This window comes from Gorilla gorilla, chromosome 2, assembly GCF_029281585.2.
Source record: "Gorilla gorilla gorilla isolate KB3781 chromosome 2, NHGRI_mGorGor1-v2.1_pri, whole genome shotgun sequence".
Classification (NCBI taxonomy): Eukaryota; Metazoa; Chordata; class Mammalia; order Primates; family Hominidae; genus Gorilla; species Gorilla gorilla.
This window is the reverse complement of record NC_086017.1, coordinates 183217037-183243094: the sequence shown is the minus strand read 5'-3', so window position 1 is coordinate 183243094 and position 26058 is coordinate 183217037. Positions and strand designations below refer to the sequence as shown.

Genomic DNA, 26058 nt, shown 5'->3' with positions numbered 1-26058 from the left:
TCCTAGTAGCAGGCTGGTGATGAAAATGAGGAACAAAGCCACAGAGAGGGAGCCAAGGGAAATGCAAAGTCAGTCCCTGGGAGGCACAAGAGGCAGCTCCGCCCCTGTAAGTGGGAAGCCAAAATCCACAACAGGCAAGCCCCAGTGAGCACAGCCTATTTCAGTCTAATTCCAGGCAAAGGTCTATGAACAGAGGTTCCTATTCCAGGGAGCTGGAAGGAGGCATAGTTTTGTATAGTGTGTAGTATTGTGTAGTAGTAATGCCCACTGCTGCCCTTGGCTTCAGGACCATGCCAGATGAAAAAGAGTGAAAACAGGTTTACAGGCAGGCAAGAAGGCTGACAGAGTCTCCACTGGTGAGGCTGATTCTGGTCAACCCCTGCCGGCCTCCCCAACCTTCCCAGTGACCCAGGACAATCTGCAGATGTGCCAGCCCATTTATAAAAGGGTCCTGATTTTCCTACCTGTAAAATGTGATGGTTAAATGAATTGACCTCTACCACCTCTCTAAGTCTAAAATGGTGTAGTATCTATGTTATCTTAAGATAAAGGAACATATATAAGGCTTCAGTACAGCAGATGAGATTTCTTAAAATACACAAACGAGTGGCTAACTTTTTAAAATGAATCCAGAACCTAACTTTTTTCTCAAAACCTTTTGCTCATATGGCTTTTTTGATCATCAATAGCTATTACTGACAAACCCAAACAAACCCAAAGATCTAGACTTCATTATCAATCCAGGCTTCAGAGACAGCTGTACAGAACTTTAGACCTACAAACCAAATTATTACCTAACTCATATTCACTTTTCTGAATATTTACTTTGCGGTTTTCCTACTGATTTTCTCAGAATAAGTTGGAGATGAACCAAAGCTCCCAAATAACTCTTGGTTATAGGCACTAGTTTACGGAGAGCTGGCATCTCTCTCGGGTCCTTATTTACCTAAATACCTCAGATAAAATTCACTTTAGAGTGAATAGGATGCAATGTTAAGACTTACTATGTAGCTACAGTAATCAAGACAATGTGGTGTGGGAGGAGGGATACAGCGATCACACAGTTCAACCAAGCCAGGAACAGAGGACCTGGAAACAGACACACACCAATATACCCAAATAATTTTCTTTTTTGAGACAGGGTTTCGCTCTTGTTGCCCAGGCTGGAGTGCAATGGTGCGATCCTGGCTCACTGCAACCTCTGCCTCCCAGGTTCAAGAGATTCTCCTGCCTCAGCCTCCTGAGTAGTTGGGATTACAGGCATGCGCCACCACGCCCAGCTAATTTTTATATTTTTAGTACAGAGGGGGTTTCACCATGTTGGTCAAGCTGGTCTCGAACTCCTGACCTTGTGATCTGCCCGCCTCGGTGTCCCAAATGCTGGGATTACAGGCTTGAGCCACCATGCCCGGCCCCAGATGATTTTTAACAGAGGTGAAAAGTGATGCAAGGGAGGAAAACAGTCTTTTCTAAAATATTGCTAGAGCAACTGGACATTGATGGAGCAGGGAGAGGAAGAGGGGAGGGAAGGAGGAGGAGAAAGAGAAGAAGAGCCTTTCAACCTAAACCTCACACATTATACAAAAATTTACTCACAATTAATCATAGACTTCCATGTAAAACTATAAAACTTGTAGGGAAAACAAAAAGGAAAAAAATCTTTGGAGTCTGGGAGTAGACTAAGGTCTTTAGACTTCACACCAAAAGCATAAGAGGAAAAATTGTCAAATTGGATGTCATCAAAATGAAAAACTTTTTCCCTGCAGAAGAACCTGTTAAAGGAGGGAAAGACAAGAAAGTATTTGCAAACTACATATCCAAAAAAGGCCTTGTGTCTAGAACATATAATGAACTCTCAAAACTCAGCAGTTAAAAAAAAATTCAAACAATCCTATTAGAAAATGGGTGAAAAACAAAGAGACATTTCATCAAAGAGGAGATACGGAAGGCAAATAAGCACACTGAAAGATGCTCAAGATTACTAGCCATTGAAGAAATGTAAATCAAGGCCACAGTGACCATTAAAAATATCAGACCAAATACTGACAAGGATGAAGAGAATCGGGATCACTTGTACATGGCTGATAGAAACATAAAATAGTACAACCACTCTGGAAAATTTTGTCAGTGTCTTATAAAACTAAACATTCAATTATAATAATAGGCTATGGCAGTGTACTCTTGGGTACTGTCTTAGTCCATTCAGGCTGCTGTAACAAGACTACCATAGACGAGGTAATTTAGAGATGATAGAAATGTATTGCTCATGGTTCTGGAGACTGGGAAATCCAAGATCAAGGCACCAGCAGATTCAATGTCTGGTGAAAGCCCGTTCCTCATAGATGGCACCCCTCCATGTGTCCACACAGGGTAGAAGGAGTGAAAAAGGTCCCTCTGGTCTCTTTAATCATGGCACTAATCCCATTAATAAGGGCTGAGTCCTCATGATAAAATCAGCCCCCAAAGGCCCCACCTCTTAATACCATCACGTTGGAGGTTAAGTTTTAACCTATGCATTCTGGGGGAACACAAACATTCAGACCTCAGAAGGCATTTATCCCAAAAAACTAAAAGTCATGTTCAAGCAAAGCCAGAACTATCAAATGTCCTTCAGCAGGTTAAACTGATTCATGCATATGATGAAATCCTGCTCAGCAATATAAGAAATAAGCTATTGATACACAAAACAAATGGATCTCAAAGAAATTAGGCTGAGAAAACAGCCAATCTCAAAAACTTATATCCTGTGAGATTTCATTTACATGACACTATTGAAATAATTTAGAGATGGAGAACAGACGGGTGGTTACTAGGAGTTAGGGATAGCAGGAAGAAAGGGGAGTGGCTATAATGGGCTAGCACAAGAGACCTTTTGGTGCTAGAACCACTCCATATTTTAATTATGGTAGTGATTATTACAAATCTGAATGAGTTCCGTGGACTGTACTCATGTCAATTCCTGATTTTTATATTAAAATATAGTTATGCAAGATGTTACCATGAGGCGAAACTAAGTGAAAGATACATGGAACTTCCCTGCACATTTTTTTGCCACTCCTTAAAAATTCATGATTATTTCAAAATAAAAGTTTGAAAAAAAAAAAATACCAGGAGCTTTGGTACCATCTTGGGTTCATATTCTGGCTCTACCACTACTTTGGATAAGTTAGTTGGCCTATCTGGACCTTTGTTTCTTCATGTTTAAAATAAGGAAAATAATATTTGCTGTCAGCTTAGTGAAACTTAAGAAGAGAAAAAGAAAAATAATAACAGATTTCATTTCAGATAAATGGGACCAGATGGCAAGGTATTTTTCAAGAATAGTACCATATATGACACTGCTTGTATAATTAAGTTACACAATCCCCTTACAACTTTTCACAGTCCATTGATAAATGTGACTTTTCTTTTTGTAGACAAAATTAGGTTTATACTTAAAAGCACTGTTATTAGAACAATAGCCATGTCACCACGCAGACCGAATATTGAGGACAAGTAAACTTCTGATAGTCCATAATCTGATGAAACACACCTCAAAAGGTTAAAAAAACATTCTACAAGGATAAGTGATTTGACCTGGAATTTGATACGGTTCATTTCCACATCAAGATCAAACAGATTAATTAGCTGCTTTTTAACCAAATAAATACTGGTTGCTTTAGAGAGCAGACAGTGGGGAAAAAAAAACCACAACAACTTCAAAACTCAGCACTAGCCACTTTTCTCTGTAGATCCCTTTCATGGTTAGGTTTTCCAGGTTCAATTAGCAAAGGATACATACAAAGAAACGTTCAAGATCTTGGCTAGCAACTTGACACCCTCAGGCCTACCTGGTTCCTTCTTGCAACGCAACGGAAATTCCTGTGCCAGTCACTTGCTGGCTGCAGATCCCTGCCAGCCCATGTGAAAGCGGCTGCCAGCCTTCAGGCAGCAACCTGCCTGGCTACATCCTGCGCACACTTCCTCTTGCCTCCATCCAAGACCAGAGTGAATGGCCACTTGGAGCCGATGGCTAATGGCGGGAACAACAGCAACTCGGAGCCAGATTTTGTCAAATTGTATTTGAGAAAAAGGAGAGAGGACAGGATGCCAAACAAATGACAGCCTTAGTTCTATTGCTCAAAACAATTTTATTTGTTTATGCAATTGATGATGGCAAAACACATGAGATTAATAAAAACTTTTTTTAATAAGGCAAAGAGACTTGTGAGGCTTTGTGAGGGCTCTGAAGTTTCATTTAAACAAAGAGTCTCCTGAAAATCTGTAATGCAGAAATTATCTCATTACCATCACACAAAAGAATGATCACCCCCCACTGACATGGCCTCCTACTCGCAGTTGTATTTGAAGAATACATTTACCAAAAACATTTAGAAAAAGAGTCTCTGGGCAATTTTTTTTTCTTTTTCCAGTATAAGTTGAGGAAAAAAGCATATAGTTACATATACAGCTCTTCTGCCACTGCAACGGATTAACAGATAAGGCTGTTTCTCCCCTTCTAGTCCCGGACCAAGTACAAATCCAGCCTACAACAGTAACAACAAAATACCATAAATGATGTGGGTAACTTTCTAATTCCACCAATGCATGGTTCAAGAAAATCAGAGCCTCTTTAAAGGAAATCAGGTGACTTTACTGAAAATGTAAATAGGCCTATTACATATTTAATATCCCATCCTCTCCATTCACTCCTATTTTGCTCTCTTTTCTTACACAATTGTTTGCCCTGGGCAGAGGCTTCTGTTGACTGAGTTAGAGAGGAGCAATAGGAGAAAACGGCTTCCAGGAAAGGGGAAAACACTGGAAAACCTGGCCAATGTAAATGATTTCCAAAATCTGTTTGTAGTCACAAGTCCACCTACCTACTAGACTTGAGGCTATGTAGGAAAGTCAGTGCTGAACCAGGAATGAGGTCAGTATGATAGACCTGAATCTGCCTTGGTTCTGTTCCATAATCTAGGCTGAACAATCCAGAAAACAAATGCAAGTGAATTGTGCAGACAACTGACACACCAGGAACTAAGGGTTACACCATATACCAAAACTCATCCAACAATCAGATTGGGATGCCACAGCTGTAAAGAGAATCAGGGAATCAAACTGCTTTCCTATCTCCAAAGAAGAATCCTCCATGAGAGGGACTTACTGAAGCTTAAACAGAGAAAACTGAGAAAGATTTTCCACTATCTAAGTCAGACAGTCTCCACATTCTCCCTATGGCCTTGGCTGGGTATTTGAGGATCATCTTTGACTAAGTTCTCTTGGTAATTTTCCGTATCCAGTTTCTGTAACTTAAAAACTTAACCATACTTTAAAATGCTAAGGGCTCTTCCTTTCAAAGCTTCCCTCCGTCTCCAATCCTACTGCCGCCCCCCAGTGACCTCACACCTAGACTAATGAAACCACCTGGGCTGTTCTCTGTGGTTTCCAGCTCTCTGACCTACAAACACATAGAGTACATCACCAGCCCCCGACTTGTCCCACCAGCACCCGACTTGTTCCCACGCAGGGTGGGAAGCCATTACAGCAGCTCCCAGAGAGATCACGAAGGCTCAAAAGCAGGAGACAGATTAAAGTTATAAAACTTCTATTCCCAGGCACCTTGAAAGTTATCATAATGACCTAACACCGTGATCCTACCAAAGGTAAAATTCCCTCACCTATAAAATTAAGGTTGTAGATCTGATCAGTGGTTTCTCAATTAAGTACGCGGGAGTGTGGAATGGTCAGGGGAAGAGTTTCCAGGGCCACTACTAAAAGAAAGATGAGCAGCTGGGCTCCGGCCTCTCTGCCCTCAGTCAGCTCCACCTGCACGTTTTGTACAGTGGGCTTTCAGGTGGGAGTAACTGAAGACAAAGTTCTACGATCACTTCTTAGAAGAAACCATAGCCTGGGCACGGTGGCTCACGACTGTAATCCCAGCACTTTGGGAGGCCGAAGAGGGCAGATCACGAGGTCAGGACCATCCTGGCCAACATGGTGAAACCCCGTCTCTACTAAAAATACAAAAATTAGCCAGGCGTTGTGGCACGCACCTGTAGTCCCAGCTACTCGGGAGGCTGAGGCAGGAGAATGGCTTGAACCCAGGAGGTGGAGGTTGCAGTGAGCCGAGATCGCAACATTGCACTCCAGCCTGGTGACAGAGCAAGACTCTGTCTCAAAAAAAAAGAAACCATTAACGGTCTCGATCAGATTACAATTAAAGTCCCATCTCACTCTAAAATTCTGTGATACTATGACTTTTGGGGGGCCTATTAGAAGACAGTAACAAGGAGCTGTCCTGGATGCCTTCAAATAAGCAAACTCAAAAAATATTCAGTAGTGGCTGAAACAAGCGCTTATCGAGCATCAAGTGGGAAGCTGACAGCATTGAAGGGAAAACTAGGCCACAGGATTTGCTCCTGAGCAGTTTCTCAGAGTTCTTTTCTCCAGTTCCTACCAAGTTGAGGGAACTTTTTCCACCAAGACACAAACTCTAGTCTTTTGGTTTAGGTTTTTGTTTCTTTACTACCTGTCTGCAGGATAGGGCTAAGAGCTCACATCGCCACCAACCTGTGCAACAGTGTGGCTGTGAAGGCTGCAGTCCAGTCTGGCCTCCTCAAAGCATCCTCTCAGATGTCTGAGACAGACTGGGGCTTACCCCAGAAGGTAACTCCTGCTGATAAGAAATCCTTCCTAGGGCCAAACAAATCACTGTTTGACTCTTGAGGCATTCTTCACTCCTGTTTTTCTTCCTCCTCTTTCCTTCCTATAAGAAAGGTGTCTTTTAAGTATATCTACCAGGAAACCTGAATAGTTAGGCGCTTTCCCCTCTGAATTTGTTCCGTATCCCGCTGGTGATTCATGCCCCCAGCCTGCTCCTTCCTCAGTACACTGAGGTGGCTCTGTTCTGCTCAGTTGTGGGAGGCCACGTCAGCAGGAAACAGCACTGGCTGCCAGGTCACATTCAAGACAGTCTGGAGCAAGGCAGCGTGCAGCACATGAAGGACAGAGGCCGCCTCTGTGGTTTCTCCCAAGTGCAGGGAGCACTCGGCTTGGAAAAAAAGGCTGGCCTCTGAGCACTACAGCGACACCAGCTCAGGGGAGACACAGAATACTATCTTTGAGACTTTCCCCGTTTTTCAATGTTCCCCAGATAGTCCCAGCTCTAGAGTTATTATTTTCTCTTCTTCTCCTTTTCTTAGAGGGCTTACTGTACTGTATCCAAATTCACATTTGGAAAAGGCTGCCACAAGCCAAATCAAACTTCATCGTGGCTTTCTGGCTCCCAAGCCCGACAGAGGAAATTCTGCACACCCCATCAACCAATCTCAGCGGTCCCGACACCCATGAGTCAGGATGGAAAACCTGACCCAGGGGCCGACACAGAAAAGTGGTCACTACAGGCCTTTTTCCTTCTAAACACATACGGTAAACACAGTAAACAAAGAAGCCATGCCAGATGTCATCATAATACCTCACAGGTTGGATTCATGACAAGCAGCAAATGAATTGTTCTGTGCAAAGAGACAATGACAATACCACATTTCATGTAGCTGGCCCAGTGAGTCCAAAATCAATCCTCATGTAAACCAACATGATTAAGGGGAAAGAGCTGAAATAGCAGGGCTCCTACGCACCTGGGATTCCTAAGCATTTAATTTGTTGCAAATTTCAAACAGGGGTCCTGGGAAAAGAAGAAGTGTGATTTTTCTCCGAAACTTTGTAAGTTGAGCACGTTCCCCTCTGCTATCAGGGGAAGGGCTCTTAAAAGACAGCCCCAATGTCAAAAGCTTCTCTCCAAAAATACCAGGTTTGAAGGAAAAAAAAAAAAAAAAAAAAAAGCCCTTCCCATGGAGAATGTGAGTAGCAGAAACAGGAGAAAAAACAGGAAACAGGAGGTGAAGACAGGGAGTAGTTGAGGACATGAAGGGTACGGAGAATGGGCAATGGATGGAGAACAGACAGGAAGCAATGCAACACACCCGTGGAAACACAGCAAAGGCAGTCTGATTCTGATCCTGATTCTGACAATTTTGCCAAGCACTGCGCTACTACTTAGAAGGCGCTAAGTACCCCATACATACACACAGAAACCCAAATGCAAAAGGAGTGGGGAGTGAAGGGGTGAGGCTTCTAAGAGAGGTCTACAGCAATATGGGCATGAAGAGTGAGCCAATAAAGGGAGAAAACCACGCAGAGCCAGGAGGCCACCTATGGCTGCAAAACCAGCGATTTTTGTGAAGAGGAATTGGCAGCCAAAACAAACCGAAATGTTATATAGGTACTTAGAGAGTTGGTGATGTAAAAGGTATTCCTTTTTATTTCCAGTCATTTGTGAACATGAAGAAGCCTGACAGACCCTCTAAAGTGAGCGGTCAATTCATCAAACCTGGTGATCAGACAGGGACTGAGTATCCACAAGTAGATATCACCACCTCCTCTACTGATGGGGAGAATGAAAATGTTAGATTCTGCTACCTTTTAACTTACTGAAAACCACAGAAATACAGTAAGCCCTCACATAACGTCATCCACAGGTTCCTGGAAGCTGCAACTTTGAGTGAAATAACGCATAACAGTTTTTCCCCTCATCAATGCTGTAACAAATCCACGTCGAAGGAAACAACGCAACTCAAGGACCTGTTATATGTTTCACTTACAGTTTCCAAGAACCTATCCACAGCATTACATGAGGACTTAGGGTATTTCAAGTTTAATTAGCTACTGCAGGTTTTAAATAAATATACATTTTCATGGAAGAAAAATCACCTACTAATCTAGGATAACATTTTAAAAGCATTTCCAAAATTAAAACTACCAAATCTCAAATACTTCTTGTACATCTGGAATAAATTTAAATTAGTTATTATGCAAGTGAAGTATCTAGAGGCAGATGGGCTAGATCCAAAGGTAATATATCTCTCTTGGTTAACACTGTAGGAAAAAAAAAGAGGTTGGGGGAGTGGGGAGTGGAGTCGGGGAGATGGTAAGTAAAGAAAGCTAAATAGTTTCCATATAAAGTTAGAAGCACATTTAGATTGCTGAACTGGGTTATGTAGTTTTTAATAGGATAATGCTACAACAGCAAACATGTGAACAATGGAAACCTTAAAATTATTTAAAACCCAACGTGTAGACTTTACCAAAAGGTTAGACAAAGCAGAACACACAGAAGTGGTAGCACTGGCAAATACACACTCACACATATAGAGTGTGTGTGTCTGTATGAGAACACACAAATATGCATACATATGCACACACAAAAAAATAAATAAGGCTTTCGGCATAATGAGACAAACTAACAAAGAATATCACAAGATTATGACTTGTATGTAAGTCCTCCAAGGCATATTTAGAAGCAATGATGTTTAAACAAATTAGTCATATTTCTACAACTAAGGAGATTGAATAGAAAGCTATCTGAATTTTTTCATACACATGAAATGATTATGCAAACACAAACTTAGAAAAAAAACCTATGTAGATTTGTTATTTTTTAAAAACTTAATATCTAGATGAGAAAAATAAAGAGTAATGTATTTTATGGATTATTTGAAACTTGAAGGATAAACACTTGAGCGGATGGACACCCCATTCTCGATGATGTGCTTATTTCACATTGCATGCCTGTATCAAAACATCTCAGGTACCCCATAAATATATACACTTACTATGTACCCACAAACTTTTTTTAAATAAAAAATTATAAGCATATTTCACTGATTCCAAGTACCTTTTTCACATTTTCACATCTCCTGAAAAAGGAAGTCAACTTAATCGGTGGTGTTTTCTCTTTTGTAGAGACATTAAAAAAAAGAATGATGCATTTAAAAACCAATGGCATAGATTTGACAAAATGACACCAAATAATCCTAAAAAACCAACTGGAAAAGGACAACTATGTGTAATGCCCCATAGATGAGAGACAAGCAGAAAGGCCATCCCATCTAGCTCAGCAGATAAGAGGTGTACGCGTGGGGGATGGGGAGTCAAGACACACACACATCCTTTAGCTGAGGCAGTACACCTAAAATGAAAAGGTACCACTTCTCTGTTTTAGAGTTTTTTCATTCACAAATAATTCAAAACCTTAAATATCAGACACAAAAGTTAAATCTACAATTTTTTTTGAAGTGCAACATAAACTAAATACTTATGACAATACTATCTTTAAAAATATTCTGGGACCCAATAATTGTATCTAAATCTCTGAAGGTGAGGCCCAAGCATCAGTATTTTTTAAAAATCTCTAGCTATTCAAACATGCAGCCAAGATTAACAACCAGTGAGAGAAAGCATCCGACATGGCTGGGCGTGGTGGCTCACACCTGTAATCCCAGCACTTTTGGAGGCCAATCTGGGTGGATCACAAGGTCAGGAGTTCGAGACCAGCCTGGCCAATATGGTGAAACCCTGTCTCTACTAAAAATACAAAAATTAGCTGGGCACGGTGACGGGCACCTGAAGTCCCAGCTACTCGAGAGGCTGAGGCTGGAGAATCGCTTGAACCTGGGAAGCAGAGGTTGCAGTGAGCTGAGATCATGCCACTGTACTCCAGCCTGGGTGACAGAGCAAGACTCTGTCTCAAAAAAAAAAAAAAAAATACACCCAACATACAAAAGGTATACACAAGCTTTTTTAAAGTAGCAATTATTAAAACAAGAAAAACCACACTGGATTAATTTTCTTTCCTGTTGTTACTAGTCAAGAGTAACATATGCTTATAAAATTTTAGAGAAATTTATGTAGGATCTAAAGGAAGGTCTCAACGATAATTTAAAATCTCACTTTCAAGTAGAAAATCCTAGATAATTAAGCTCTTGAAATCTGCCCACACTTGAACCTATTTAAGTAAAGCTTTAAGTATTTTCATAAAAATTAGGGACATATAAACTGCAGAGAACGCCACAGGAACTAAAGAAAAGAGAAAAGGGGTGGTAAAAATAATTTTAGAAATGATCTGTTCTAATCCTCTTATTTTAAGGTGAGAAAACTGAACCCCTGATCAATGGAACCAGACTAAATGGTAAGGAATTGAAACCTGTATCTGGGGACCCTCTTCCTCTTCTCAGAGCCAGAAGGTTTCAAACCGTTAGGTGTCTTCATTTAAAGTGGAAGAGAAAATTTAAGAATCTAGTTAATTGATTTTTACTGTATAAATTCAAGTCCAATGACTTTTCACGTGAATTTCATAAAAACGAACAAACAAAAACAGCTGCACATAACAAAGGGTCTGTGGAAGGTGCAGAGTGAGTAAGATTTGTATCAGTGAAGGGAAACAGGCTTGAAACAAATTTAAAGAGGCCAGACTGGTAAGGCTATTTCACCCTTCCTGTTGAGCCATTTCCTATGTCTCCTAAATACATTATCCAGAGCTACTTTTCAGCACTTTGTCTCAAATTCTAAAGAATCTCATTTTCTTCAAAGTCTGTTCTATGGTTAATTACTTGCCTTCTAACTACTCTGTGTATAGCCAAGAAATAGGTAGAATGCACCTGTTGTTCTTGAGTTACATGTGAGATGGAGCCTGGCATTCTATTCGCTTCTGAGGAATGTTAATTGCTGATACCAGCATGACAGGTGCAATGAGGAGTAGAAAAATGATCAATGAACTCAACCACTGAACAGGAGCAGAACTCAGACACTATGAGAAAACTCCTCAGCGCTGTAACTGTAATTACTAATAATAATCAGTCTGGCAATCAATAATTCGACGCTTGAAATAGATTTTTTTAAACAGGGCCCGAAGTTCTAAATTGCTACAATAGTCTCTGTCCACGTGAGAAAAAAAAGAAATGTGTAATTCCATTTTCCATGTTACTATGGAGCCAATTCACTCACCCCAACTGTCTCTCATGGCTTCTCTCTTCTGTAGGCAATGTTCCTCAGTTCCAGATCATTACTGGTGTGGAGTCCTATCTATTTTGAATTCTGAGTCACTTCCTTTCTCACCAGTTTCATGCTTTAAAATTTTCCCATTTTTGTATAGTACTTTACAAAATGAAGCCAACTTCCATATTGGCCCACTATTTTTTTTACCCTCCACATTGGCTGCTTCTTTTACCGTGGCCCAGTTGACTGGGAAAAAGGGATGTACTTATTGCTTGAATAAGTACATCCCTTATTTAGATGTTTAGAATATTTTTCATATTTTTTATAAGTTTCCTAACTTGGTGATCTCCAAATACTACATAATATTATTCATTAGACTTTAAAATATCCTAAAGATATCTCTGGCAATAATATTTATTCTTATTATGGGGAAACTGAGGCACAGTGAAGAAAAACAAGTTCCTAATAAAATTAGGAACTGAATTAGGAGATGTAAACTGAAAGACTACAAACAAATCCTTTGAAAATTAGAGTCCCGGGTTCAAACCTCAATTCATTAAAACTGTAGAAAAGGGAGGAAAAATTTTTCAAAAAGAAAAAATTCTACCTTTGAGCTTATAAATAATAATTTTTTAAGTCAATTTTTCTTATTTTTCTGCATCTAGATGGAATTTTTTTCCCTTTTGTCCATTGGGTGACCAGACTTAATTCTGAGAGCCTTCTTTTTAATTTAAGGGTACAAGTTCTGTAAATACCCTTCTCTTACAAATGTCACCAACCCCGACAATCTCCACCTCCATGATTCTCAGAACTCCTGAACCAAGAACATCAGTAACACCCTGAACATCTCAGAAATACAAATTTTCTGGCCCCACCCACCCCAGACCTGAATCAGAAACCCTGGGGGTAGAACCTGTGTTTTAACAGGCCCTCCAGGTGATTCTGGTTTATGCTACATTTTGAGAACCAAGACTACCTGTTGATAATCTTTAGGGTCTGACATAGATGTCATATACAGAATTCATATACTATAGGGACCACCCACCCAAGTCAAGCAACAAAATGATTCCTAGGGACCTACACCATTCGAGCTAGATTAGGAAGGGAACAAAGAGGGAAGCAAAAGTCCCAGTCCAATTATTTCATAAAGGCATGCGAAAACAGGGCTCACAGCAGCTTATCAGCTTCTGAAAAGTGGCAAGTTGTAAGATGGTTATTTTCTCATCTCACTTTTTTTTTTTTTGTTTGGAGACAGGGTCTCACTCTGTCAGCCAGGCTCGAGTACAATGGTGCAATCTCAGCTCACTGCAACCTCCATCTCCTGGGTTTACGCAATTCTCCTGCCACAAGCCTCCCGAGTAGCCGGGATTACAGGCATGCACCACCACACCTGGCTAATTTTTGTATTTTCAGTAGAGACAGGGTTTTGCTATGTTGGCCAGGCTGGTCTCAAACTCCTGACCTCAAATGATTCGCCTGCCTTGGCCTCCCACAGTGCTGATTACAGGCGTGAGGCACTGCGCCCGGCCTTCTCATCTCACTTTTTAAAGTCTGTCCACTCTGCATAATCATACCTGTTCCAATCAACTTTGAATTTCATTAAACATAGGTGAACTTTGAATTTCGTTAAACATACGTGAACTATTGTGTTTACATCTTAGTAAGTATAAAGTAAATCTGTACTCTGCTGAAAGCAGTAACTCATATTTCTGTCTGATGGTTCTTGTTTATTACTTAGAAGCTTATAACCAAAGCTAAAAAACAATTTTAATAGGTTCAGTAAAGCCAACTACCACATAGATTTTACTTAATATCTATAAGAATACAAGATAAAAGATCTTTAGACACTTTACAAAACTGCCAAACTTGCTAAAGAAGATGAACCTGATAAACAGCCACAGGTACACAGCCTGTACACTGAAATGTACATGGGAAAGCACAGTGCGAGAATTTCTTGAGCTGTCCTGAGGGTTACGTTAACCAGAGCTTCTCAACCTCACTGCATATTCAAATGGCCCGGGAGCTTTTAAAAACCACTCATGCCCAGTCCCCAACCCTTACAATCTGACAATTCCCCTATAATCTGACAATTCCCCTGGGCTCAGACAATGTGACAATTCCCTACAACTAGCCTACATATCAACTTTTAAACTTTTTTTTTTAAGTTCCCAGGTAATTCTGATGTGCAAAAGGATATAAGCCACTGTTAATACACACAGTTTTAAAATTCTGAGATGTTAGACATGTCCTTTTCCTTGGGCATATGATTCAAGAACTATGTCACTCAACAGGTGAGTGCTTGACTCACAGAATAAGAACTGTCGTGACTATTAACTAAGAATAAATTAACCAATTTAATCCTAGATCTTGATTTCTAACTCATGGGATGATAGTGCCATGCTTTTTTTTATATATATTTTATTAATGTTTTTAAAAAACTATTTCCGCCAGGCACGGTGGCTCACGCCTATAATCCCAGCACTTTGGGAGGCCAAGGAGGGCAAATCACCTGAGGACGGGAGTTCAAGGTCAGCCTGACCAACATGGAGAAACCTCCTCTCTGCTAAAAATACAAAACTAACGGGGCGTGGTGGCGCATGCCTGTAATCCCAGCTACTCAGGAGGCTGAGGCAGGAGAATCGCTTAAACCCGGGTGGCGGAGGTTGCAGTGAGCCGAGATCACACCATTGCACTCCAGCCTGGGCAACAAGAGTGAAACTCCATCTCAAAAAAAAAAAAAAAAAAGAAAAAAAACTATTTCAAGTTTACACTCAAAGACAATTTATACTATCTGCAAAGATTACTCTTCCTCAACAGAACACAAGCTCAGTTCTAGCATTGCCTAAGTACAGATGCTCTTTAACCTGTGACCGAGTTACGTCCCAATGAAACAATCGTAAAGTTGAAAAATCTTAAACCATCATAAATCTGGACCATTTATACTTGCTTTATTCACAAGGTACCACAGTGCAGCAGGCAAAAACTGACATTGCTGGATCTAGCATAAGACATTCTGAAATGATGTTCAAAATCCAACCAAGGAGAACTGTTGAAGACTTAGCACTTCAAGAACAAACAGTTTGACATTTACTTGAGATAAGTGTATGCGTATACCCACTTTAATGAGAGAACTGCAAAACGAAACAGGAAACAAAATTCATCTGGTCATTTCTCTAACACAGAACAACATTTTCACTAGAAGACAGAGCAAGAAAAGGACTTATATTTTAAGTTTCCACTCTTTTTTTTACTCCCAAAGACTTTTCCCTTGATGCTACACCTCCTCTTCTTATCAATTTGGAACAGAAATAATAATCTGCTAATACATACCCGGGAGCTTTTTAAATAAAGTGAAGATGTGGACACTCCTATAGCTAGAAAGGTAACAAAACAGGTGTTTAAAACTGGCTCCACAATGCAATATATAAAGCATCCAAAAAGGTATTATATTTAAATTATGGAATGCTTCGACCTTAATTCAGGCACAAAAAGACTTGAATACTTAGGGGGGAAATAATCTTTTCTCTTCAAATAGAAAAAAAAAAAAGGTGGTAGGGGGAGGAGGGTCTATCCAACCACACAAGAAATGTGAAGCAAATTCAAAGAACTCAAAAGCAGGAATCATAAAGGAAACCCCATTCTGTGGGCAATCCTGAGGCCAGTTTTCTCCATATTTAGATTGTATCCAAAAAAGAAGTAGTAAAGCATATTCCCCATTAACTCAGCAGTCTTGCCTCACAAATAGTGTGCAAATTACCTTCCAAGACACTGAAAACCCTCTTCAGAGAGGAAATACCCAAGTTGAGGAAAAGGAAAAAAAATACCCACTTAAAAAAAAAAAAAAGTTTGCCTTTTAAACCCATATTTGTTACTCTTAGTGCGTGTCCAATTAAGAGACAGAGAATACAAAATGTTTAGTGCTCTCAATTATGTTACAAGACAAATATTTTTCTAAGACACTGTAGTTCATCTACCTTAGGGAAACATTCATCCAGTGTGTTCTCACTGGTCACAAGTCATGACTATCTCCTAAATGTCTGTAATATCTGCTTCTCCTTCCACATCCCACCACAAATGCACTCCTTCAGGCTCGACGCCTGCCTGCCCTCTTCAATCACACCGCTGGTAGAGAAAAACCATTATGCCACCTTCATTTAACTCAGCAAATGATATGATTTGGATCTTTGTCCCCTCCAAATCCCACACTGAGATGTCATTCCCAACGTTGGAGGTGGGGCCTGCTGGGAGGTGACTGGATTGTGAGGACGGGTCCCTCAGGAATGGCTTAGCACCATCCCCATGGTGATGAGTGAGTTCTCATTCAGTTCACAGGAGATCTGGTTGTTTAAGAGTCTGGGACCTCTCCCTTCTCTCTCTTACTCCTGCTCTCGCCATGTGACACGCTGGCTCCCCTTCGTCTTCTGTCATAATTGTAAGTTCTTTGAGGCCCTCACCAGAAGCAGATTCCAGCACCAAGCTTCCTACATATCCTGCAGAACCATGACCCAATTAAACCTCTTTTCCTTATAAACTACACAGTCTCAAGTATTTCTTTACAGCAATGCAAACACTGACAAGCACGAATCAGCCTCATTTACTATTTATTTATTTATTTATTTATTTATTTATTTTGAGATGGAGGCTCACTCTGTCACCAGACTGGAGTGCAGTGGCACGATCTCGGCTCACTGCAACCTTCACCTCCCAGGTTCAAGCGATTCTCCTCCCTCAGCCTCCGGAGTAGCTGGGACTACAGGTGTGTGCCACCGCGCCCAGCTAATTTTTGTATTTTTCGTTGAGACAAGGTTTCACCATGTTGGCCAGGATGGTCTCAATCTCTTGACCTCATGATCCGCCCACCTCGGCCTCCCAAAGTGCTGGGATTACAGGCATGAGCCACCGCCCCGACCCTCATTTACTAAAGCATAATTTGTTCCTGGGTCTGACACAGAGTTTACCGAGAATTTATTACTATACATAAACGCTATAATTTCCAACAGCAAGAAAACATAAAATATTAATAAAATTAACGAGTAACCTAAATTATTTGTTAATAATACAAAAATAAATACAAAGTTTGGGAAAAAGTTGATGTATCTTTAAGGATTAAACAGCCTAACATTTTCTAAGGTATTCCCATCCTATTCTCCCCCAAAATAAAGTTATTAAAAGCATGAATATAATGATTCCCTCATGCATTTTTACAGGTAAGAGAAGCTAATCCGTATATTGGACTTTTTCAGAATTACTGTTTTTGGAAACACACTCATGCCTGTATTCATTATCTTAAATTGAGGAACTAAGAGTGAAAATAACTAAATTTAACTACCTTTTCAGAACAACAAAAATAAATAACTTCTTTAAATTACCTAAGAGAATTTTTCTATCATTTTATCTTCAGCAGTACTATCACTGTCTGAACGTTTGTGTCCCCTACCCCACCGCAAATTCATACACTGAAATTCTAACCCCAAAGGTGATGGTATTAGAACGGGTGGTACTAGAAGGGGTGACTGGATCATGAGGGACACTAATCCCCATTCATGAGGGATTAGTGTCCTTATAAAGGAGGCCCAAGAAGACCCCTAGGCCTTTCAGCCACGTGAGGACACAGAGAGAAACTGCCATCTATGAACCAGAAAGCAGGCCTTCCTCAAACACCAAAGAAGCTAGTATCTTGATCTTGGATTCACCAGCCTCCAGAACTGTGGGAAATAGATTTCCGTTGTTAATAAGCCACCCAGTCTCTGGTATTTTTGTTATAGCAGCCCAGACAGACTAAGACAAGTATCAGGAAATGACTTTCCTTCAGTCTGAATGCCTCCTGCGTGCAGGATAGGCCCTGGGATACAAAGATGACTAAGCTTTGACCCTTGCCCTTGAAGAACTTAATCCAGTCTTCCTTAAAGATACTTGTAACATGAACTTTTCTATTTCAGGTTGGAAGTGTAAGAACAAGAGTAAAAAATACAGAAAGAATAAAGAAGGAACTGAAAGACTACAAGCTGTGAAATAGCCTGTGGCCAACCACTGAGGTAATGCGACACTGCTCGCTTTTCTGAATTATCTGACATGCAAAGATCTGTGACATTTAAAGAACTCTAAGCAGTGGTACCTTCAGAGATGACATTTTAATCATTGTTTAACAAGCCTAGAGGGCAGAAGGGTTGAGGAGTTAAACTGCGATTGCATAACTTTTAAACATGTTGTTTTGAAGTGTTAGAATTTAAATGTGAAGACATCTAAAAAATCCTAATAACTCCAGTTCACATAGGCTTTCTGAAATGCTTTAAAAATGATTAGCTAACAAAAAATGAAGGGGGGTTCAATGCCCACCCATAATAAAGACCGAAAGCTTAGTAATCACTCCTATTTATTGGGCCCTTACTATGACTCAGAAATTGTTCTTAGTGCTCTGTACACAATAACTCATTTAATCACAGCAATCCTTCCAGACAGAAATTACTATTCCAGCTCTACAGATAAGGAAACTGAGGTGTAGAGAAGTTAAGGAACTAATTTTACAATATACATCTAATGTGCAGGGGATTTTTGAGCCAGGCAATCTCACTCCAAAATCTATAATGATCTTCCCAATACATAGCCCTGACTGCTTCTTGGTACTGCCTAAGAACAGAATGCACTAAATAAAAATTTTAACAAGTATGGAAACAATTTTTTTTTCTTTTTGAGACGCAGTCTCACTCTGTCTCCCAGGCTGGAGTGCAATGGCACGATCTCAGCTCACTGCAACCTCCATCTCCCAGGTTCAAGTGATCCTCCTGTCTCAAGCCCCCTGAGTAGCTGGGATTACAGGTGCCCACCAGCATGCCCAGCTAATTTTTGTATTTTGGTATTTAGGGGGAAATAGAGATGGGGTTTCACCATGTTGGCCAGGCTGGTCTCAAACTCCTGACCTCAGGTGATCCGCTCCACCTTGGCCTCCTAAAGTGTTGGGATTACAGGCGTGAGCCACTGTGCCCAGCCAGAAGTATGGAATTCAATGAAAATGTAAAAGGAGGCACATTAGAAAAACTGCTTTGTTGGATAAAATAAGAGGATACAGCCTTCTCTGAATATAGCTGCTCAGGCGTGGTGCAAGAGTGAACGGCTGTTATTCAAAAGAAAACCAACAACTAAAAAACTACAATAAAATTTACTTTAAATTCATGGAACACTGGACCCATTGTTTTAGCTATAACCCCATATCTGAACAGTATACACATTCTTATAAACCTTCATCTAAAATGTTTGAACTGGTGCCATCACCAGCAACCCTATGAAAGCAAGTCTATCATAAATAAGCAATGAAAGGGAGACTAGAATTTCAACTGCTTTCTACAAGTAGGAAAATGAAGTCATTGCCCACAATTAATCATGCCATCTATTTAGGGGGGGAAAAATCAGTAAAGCTGTGTATACAACTAGATAATGATGATAAGAATAATGACACTTACAATGGATTATCCTCACAATCTTATCAGATAGGTACTATCATTGTTCCCATTTTAAGGGGCTAACAGGTTACGCATTAGCTACCAAATGACCAGGGATTCACACTACAGAGCTGTACTGAGAACTCAACACCAATTCATCTTAAGTCTGATGACACAACATTGGGTGACAGTTTTATCTAAGGGTTTAACATTCCGTTCTTATGTAAATATAAGAATAAACATAAAAATCAAGATAACTGAGACAGGAAGGAGGAGAAAGGCAGGAAGCAGCATATACCCTGAGTACCTCCCTTGAGAGGGACTTAAAACCTCCTAGGAAAGCAACATAGTTTGGTATTGATGTAACCCAGCCTCATGACATTACACAATCCCAGCAAGATGACAGTTGCACATACAGTCACAGCCTTTGCTCTCATTCCTTCCATAACCTGGACTTTCTGCTCTGGGCCCGTCAGTATTTTCCTGCCCTGGTGGAAACCACCTGCTGGAAAACTTCCAGTTACTCAGCAGCAAGCTGCTGTCTGTAAAAGGGTTTCTCAGGTCAGCGTATGGAGTGTCTATTTGTAACAAATAGCTGTGCATCAGTCCATGTTGAGAGGAACTGCTAACTGTCATGTGCAAAATAGAGCCCCCAAACATTTCAGAGATCAAGAGTACTCCACAAAGCTGAAAGTAATTTTTCTTCAATCTTTCTCCAAATTTCATGTAAATCCAATCATGGAAAATGGAAAAATCTTCTAATGAAGCAAATATATATACACACACATGTAAATATATATTTGTAGTATAGACACACACAGGTGAAAGACTGATTGGTCTTGAAGCTAACATTTAAGTATCATAAGGTAAGCTGGAAAGTTGGTAGAGTAATTCAGATTTTCCTAGAAATTCAGACTCTCTTGGCTTAGAGCCTCCTGGGAGGACTAACTCTCACCATATACAGCTTTGGATCAATCAGAAAGAAAGATGGCCATGACACTAGGGCTAGCCTTGGCAAATGACTTGCTATTTTCAATTCTAGAAGATTTTCCAAGTGAGGCCTAAGTGTTCACAATAACATTTCAGCTTGTTAGCAATCCCTCACAAATCCACCAAATACTAAAGAAATGGGTTTCGGACAGGCACACTGGCTCATGCCTGTAATCCCAGCAATTTGGGAGGCCAAGGTGGGAAGATCACTTGAGTTCAGGAGGTCGAGGCTGCAACGAGCTATGATCTGATCGTGCCACTGCACTTCAGCCTGGGTGACAGAGCAAGTCTGTCTCAGAGCCAGGTCTTTGTTTTTGAGACAGGATACCCTGTCTCAAAAAAAAAAAAAAAAGAAATGGTTTTCAAGGCAGTTTCTTATGTAGAAAACAAGCTCCTAAAATCCTAATCTTGTAATAGGAAGAAACATTTCCATTTATAATACAGACATTTTACAAATAGTCAAATAACAATTCATCCAATATAATAAAAGTTGGCAAAGATTCAGAATTTAATGCATTCATGTTACAATAATTTTACTTTCAAATCACCCAAATATTTTTAATCAAAAAACTGGTTGCAAATTTCAGCCAAGACAGAGATTCACTACAATCTTTGAAAACAGGCTTCATTTGCAACAGGTCCTCTTCCTGGGTTTTAAGCTAGTAAAACAGGAATTTCTCATTTATATGCAAAGTATGTATTAGAGGGAGAGACCATATGCATGCTTTGCTTTTGAAGTTTTAGTCTACCTCAGTTTGCAAAACCAAGCTATGACACCATTCTTGTCATTTCACACTAAACAAAGCAAGAGACAACCCAAATTCCCTAGGACCTGTCATAAAATTCTTAGAAAGAATGACAGGTCAGTGTTTTAGTGTGCCAAACAAGTCTAATAAATGCACTTAAAGTATCATATAAGGAAAAAAAAGCAACATTAAGGTCCCAAAAGTATCACATAAGGAAAAACAAGTAACATTAAGGTCCCTGTGACATTCTGGATGCTGACTCATACATGGAGGGGCGGGGGATGGGAGACAAATGAGGAAATTCAGAAATGGTGAACAGCTCTCAATGGTGTCATTCACAGAGCCACTGGGCAGAGCGTGGTGTTCATCAGTGATACAGTTCCCACACTCACTGAGGCAGGGGGAGAATTAGACACAGAGCTGAAGAAGTCTTATGGAGAACAAGCAAGAGCGGAAAAAGTTTCACATTCGAATAGCTTCAAAGCTACAGCCATCTCATAGTAGTGCCCTCTTAGAATTCCCCTCTGCACGCATTCTGTTGTCATTTAGTCATTTCGAGGTCTCTATTCACTTAACACAAGTTAGCAGATTAACTGCTATGGTAAAAGATTCCTAAATTATTTTGGACAAAAACTATTAGCAATTAAGTATCTTTAAATATTACTGTTTACTAACATAATGGTGCTTCCTAAGAATTTTACTTTAATCAGTATTTTTTATCACCATCACACTCACCTATTTTCTTTAGCCTCACAATTTATATCTAATAGTCTTAAATAAAAAATTACAGTATTAATGTAGGGTCATTGTAAAAGTTCTTTAGAATTTAAACATATTTCTCTAAAGGAAACTCATTAACTTCAATTATCAATGGAATCTAGTATTTCAAAGTTCTTCTATTGAGATTTAGAGACTGCTATAAGCACGTAGCTAAACATCTTTAAACTGCCATCAGAAGAGTAAAATTTAAAAGAAAAATCATCATGCTTGAATGTAATACCAGAGCCACTCAGGAATCCAGTCAGTAATTATTCTCAAGCTGTGTGGCTGGGGAGCAGGGTAAAGATACACTGTTTCCTGTCACAACTGAATTCACATCTAATTCGAGAGCTAAGGAAAGGTTTACGCATATAACCAGACTGTGTAGTGCTACCTCTACCTGCTCCTCCAGAATTCAGGGAAAAGTCAGGCAGTGGTCTGAGAGAGCTCTTGGAAGAGACAGGCCTAAAGTCTTAAAGGAAGCATGATGTTTGTTTTGGCTGGAGGATTTTACGGGGAGCAGATAAAGAGATGGCATGTGTAGACAGGAAGGAAGGCTGCATTGCCAGCACCTCAGCCCAGACACAGATATGAAAATAATGGGAGAGACCCAAGTGTGCCCTCTATTAATTCCTGAACTGAAGCAAAGGCAAAATTCATACTGATTGCTAAGATTCTTTTTTCCTAACAATTAGCTCTTTATACACTTTGATCTGGCCAAGAGAAAATAACAAAAATCCTTTGTCTAAGATGCCATAGGTATAGGCTGACCCCAAGTGAGAATAAACTATGACCTTTTTTGGCCCCTTCAAGACCTATGATTCATGTTTCATGGGAAATATTGAGAAATATTCCATTAGAAATGAATCTGCGTTCACAGCATATTGTATGCTTCCTGTGTTTTCTTCCTTATCACCAAGGACATTCCCATAAAAACACATTTTTTTTTTCTTTTTTAATAGACGGGGTCTCAGGATAGAGTGCAGTGGTGTAACCATAGCTCACTGCAGCCTCAAACTCCTGCGCTCCAGCGATCCTCCCACCTCAGCCTTCTGAGCAGCTGGGACTACAGGCATGCACCACCACACCTGACTAATTTTTTCTTTTTTTGGTAGAGATGGGTCTTGCTATGTTGCCCAGGCTAGTCTTTAACTCCTGGCCTCAAGCAATCTTCTGCCTTGGCCTCCCAAAGTGCTGGGATTATAGGTGTGAGCTTCCCCACTCAGCCCATATTCTTCTGTATTAATTTGCTTTCAACTTCCAAGCTGCCTTTTAATGAGATCACAATGAGCTTCTGAGGTCTTTCTAGTGGTGTCATAAATGTCCTATAGATAAAATTATCAGGCTAATAAATTCAGTTACAAGTAAAGAGGACTGACCTCATACAATGTGATTTCAAAGTTTCCAGGAAGGCCCAGCAACCAACTCCACTCCCTACCTGAAATCCCCACAAAGCAGTCCCTAATCTGAGGGCTGGTGTTAAAATAGCAAAGTTATTAGGCTGAGAGTTTCAACCATGGCATAATCAATGGGTATGACTTCAAGATTTCCAGGAAGGCCACCACCACCCATCACCTTCCCCTCAATTTAAAAAAACACTGGCCGGGTGTGGTGGCTCATGCCTCTAATCCCAGCACACTTTGGAAGGCTGAGGTCAGGAGATCGAGACCATCCTGGTTAACACAGTGAAATCCTGTCACTGCTAAAAATACAAAAAATTAGACAGGTGTAGTGGCGTGTGCCTGTAGTCCCAGCTACTCAGGAGGCTTAGGCAGGAGAATCGCTTGAACCCGGGAGGTGGTGGTTGCAGTGAGCCGAGATTGTGCCACTGCACTCCAGCCTGGGCGACAGAGTGAGACTCCATCTCAAAACAAAAAACAAACAAAACAAAACAAAACAAAACCACTCCCACCTGTTGGCCAGTGTTCAAAGAACATAAGTAGAGTTTCGATCTCTTAAATCCCTAACCAAATACAAATATTTCTTTCAGAAATTTCCATTACAATGTGACCATTTTCAGATTCCTTCCTAATAGGTTTTTAAATGACAAAGAACTGCCTCCCACTGTACCTAGGAGTCCTCTCCCATTGTCCTGGAGCTGGAGCCCTCCCTGGCCCCAATCAACAACAGCTGGAGCTGGAAGCCCCACTTGGAAGGTGAGCCACCCCAAATCTGAACTCAAACCTGATTTGGGGCAGAAATAATTTAATGAGTTCTAAACCAATACTCCCTGCATCACACTGTCTGCTAGTCACTGCTCAACCAGTAGATCTCACTTCATTAACAAAGTGCTCGCCCCTAGCTTATTCCCAAGACTCAGTCTCCACCAACCACTTTTGTTCTGCAAACCATCTGTCTCATTCTGGGTATCTAAGTACTCATCCTGGTATCCAGCTCAGAATCCTGTTACTCCAGGAACAGGAACTTAACCTTGCTCTTGTCAAGAGAATGGAGTCCTCCCTGACATAAAGGCACAAAACAAGGAACTCAGGGCATCAGACATACCAGGGAAGAAAACTCAACTCTGCCTCTTTCTAGCTTTGTGACTTTTCGACAGGCCTCAGCTTCCTTACGTGTAACTACACACTCACTAAAGGAAAGAATGCATAGCACAGCCTGAGATGAATAAATGTTAGCAATGGTAGAGATGACGTTAATCACTGGGACTGTGAGGATGACACAGCAACTTGTGTTGGAATTTACAAATACACTGCCTATTGCCACATTTTATGTTGCTATATTCTACCCAACTGGAATGAAGTATTCACGAACTCATACTGGGACTCATATAAAGGGTTTCTTATTTTTTGCCTGAGTGACTGCCTTTTATACATTAGTGGCAGTCAATGAGTCTGAATTTGGGGTTCAGCCTGCTGGGCTGACTCTCCTTCCAGTTTCTGCAGTTCATCCTATTGCCCCAGTGCTTCCGAAACCCTAGCAAAGCACCTGGATCCAGGTCCTAGTCCTCATTGCGTCCTGTGCCATTTCAGTTAATTGGGCCAGGTACCACCACTCCCCACAATGAAGATAACCATAGTATCTGAGACTTCAGAAGAGAACAAAGAATAGGAAGCCTGGAGGGAGCCAAAGATAAATGGCTCCACAATTCTGTTTTGGTCAAAGGCATTTTTGAAATCACTGTTACGAGTGTTAGTGTCACTTATCTCCAAGTATCATCATGAATAAATACAAAGCTCCCTTTGTGAAGAGAGCAATATACTTGGAACATTTCCTGCAAAGTGCACCAGTTATAACATGGATTAAAAAAAGAAAAAAGTGGGGGAGTGGCCAACTCAGCGAAATTACATACATATATACACACAAAAAACATATATACACACACACACACTACATACACACACACACACACACACATACATACATACATACACACACTCCTTAGACACCAAAAAGTAAACTTAGGTGGAATGAAAGAGATTTTAATGCATGTTCATCCACTAAGTGATTTGCTTTTATAGATTCTATTACACACAGTTGTAGAGGGACATTATATACTAGCCAATTAATGGGGTGCCAATGTTACCATAACCAGAGGCTTAATTGCTTTCTTACTGAACTGGAAACCTCAGCTTCATCCCATATAGGTGACTTTCATCTAGTTTTTCTAGTGTGATTTTTTTTTTTTTTTAAGATACAGGGTTGTAGGATTCTGAGGTTTTAATTGTTCACAGTATCCGTTTATTATAGTACTACAAATAGGTGAAAGACTCTATAGTCCATACTATTTTAAAATATTTCTTCTCTTCCTTGACCTGAAGTTTCCCCACATTGTTCATCGACTAAGACTAGGTTTTGATTTTAAATGATTTAGAATTCCAAAGATCAATTTCTGAGACACAACAGAGAAATGCAGAGTAGAAATCATTAATAAAAGTGATTAAATAATTTCATATTAACTTCAATTAAAACTCATTAGCCTTGAATCTTTAAAAATATACTCATTTCTCAAGAAATATTTTCTAAGTTTTTGTTCTTATAGATACAAAAAAAAAGTACAAAGCAACATGCTCTACTATTACGCAAGGCAAAAAAAAAAAAAAAACTGTTTCTATACAGCTTATTATGGGAAACCGAAACTAAAGGGCATTTCCCCTAGTTTGTTTGTATATTGGTAAGCAAGTTCAAGTATTAATAATAAAGCCTCAGATTAGATTCCAGTTCAATTAATAACCTAATACTGATCTCAATTGCATGCCATTTACCATTTGCCCCATAATCCCAGTCACTGTCAAAAAGAGCTATCATAAACAGTGCCTTTTAACACTGCTGTTTACCAGATAACATCAGATCTA

At 40.2% G+C, this 26058-nt stretch overlaps 1 protein-coding gene across 8 annotated transcripts in view; it reads right to left on the bottom strand.

Annotated features, from left to right (window-relative positions):
* The window catches only part of FNDC3B (fibronectin type III domain containing 3B), a 361054-nt gene that overhangs the window by 240601 nt on the left and 94395 nt on the right, over positions 1–26058 (bottom strand). The gene's annotated exons all lie outside the window — the stretch shown is intronic.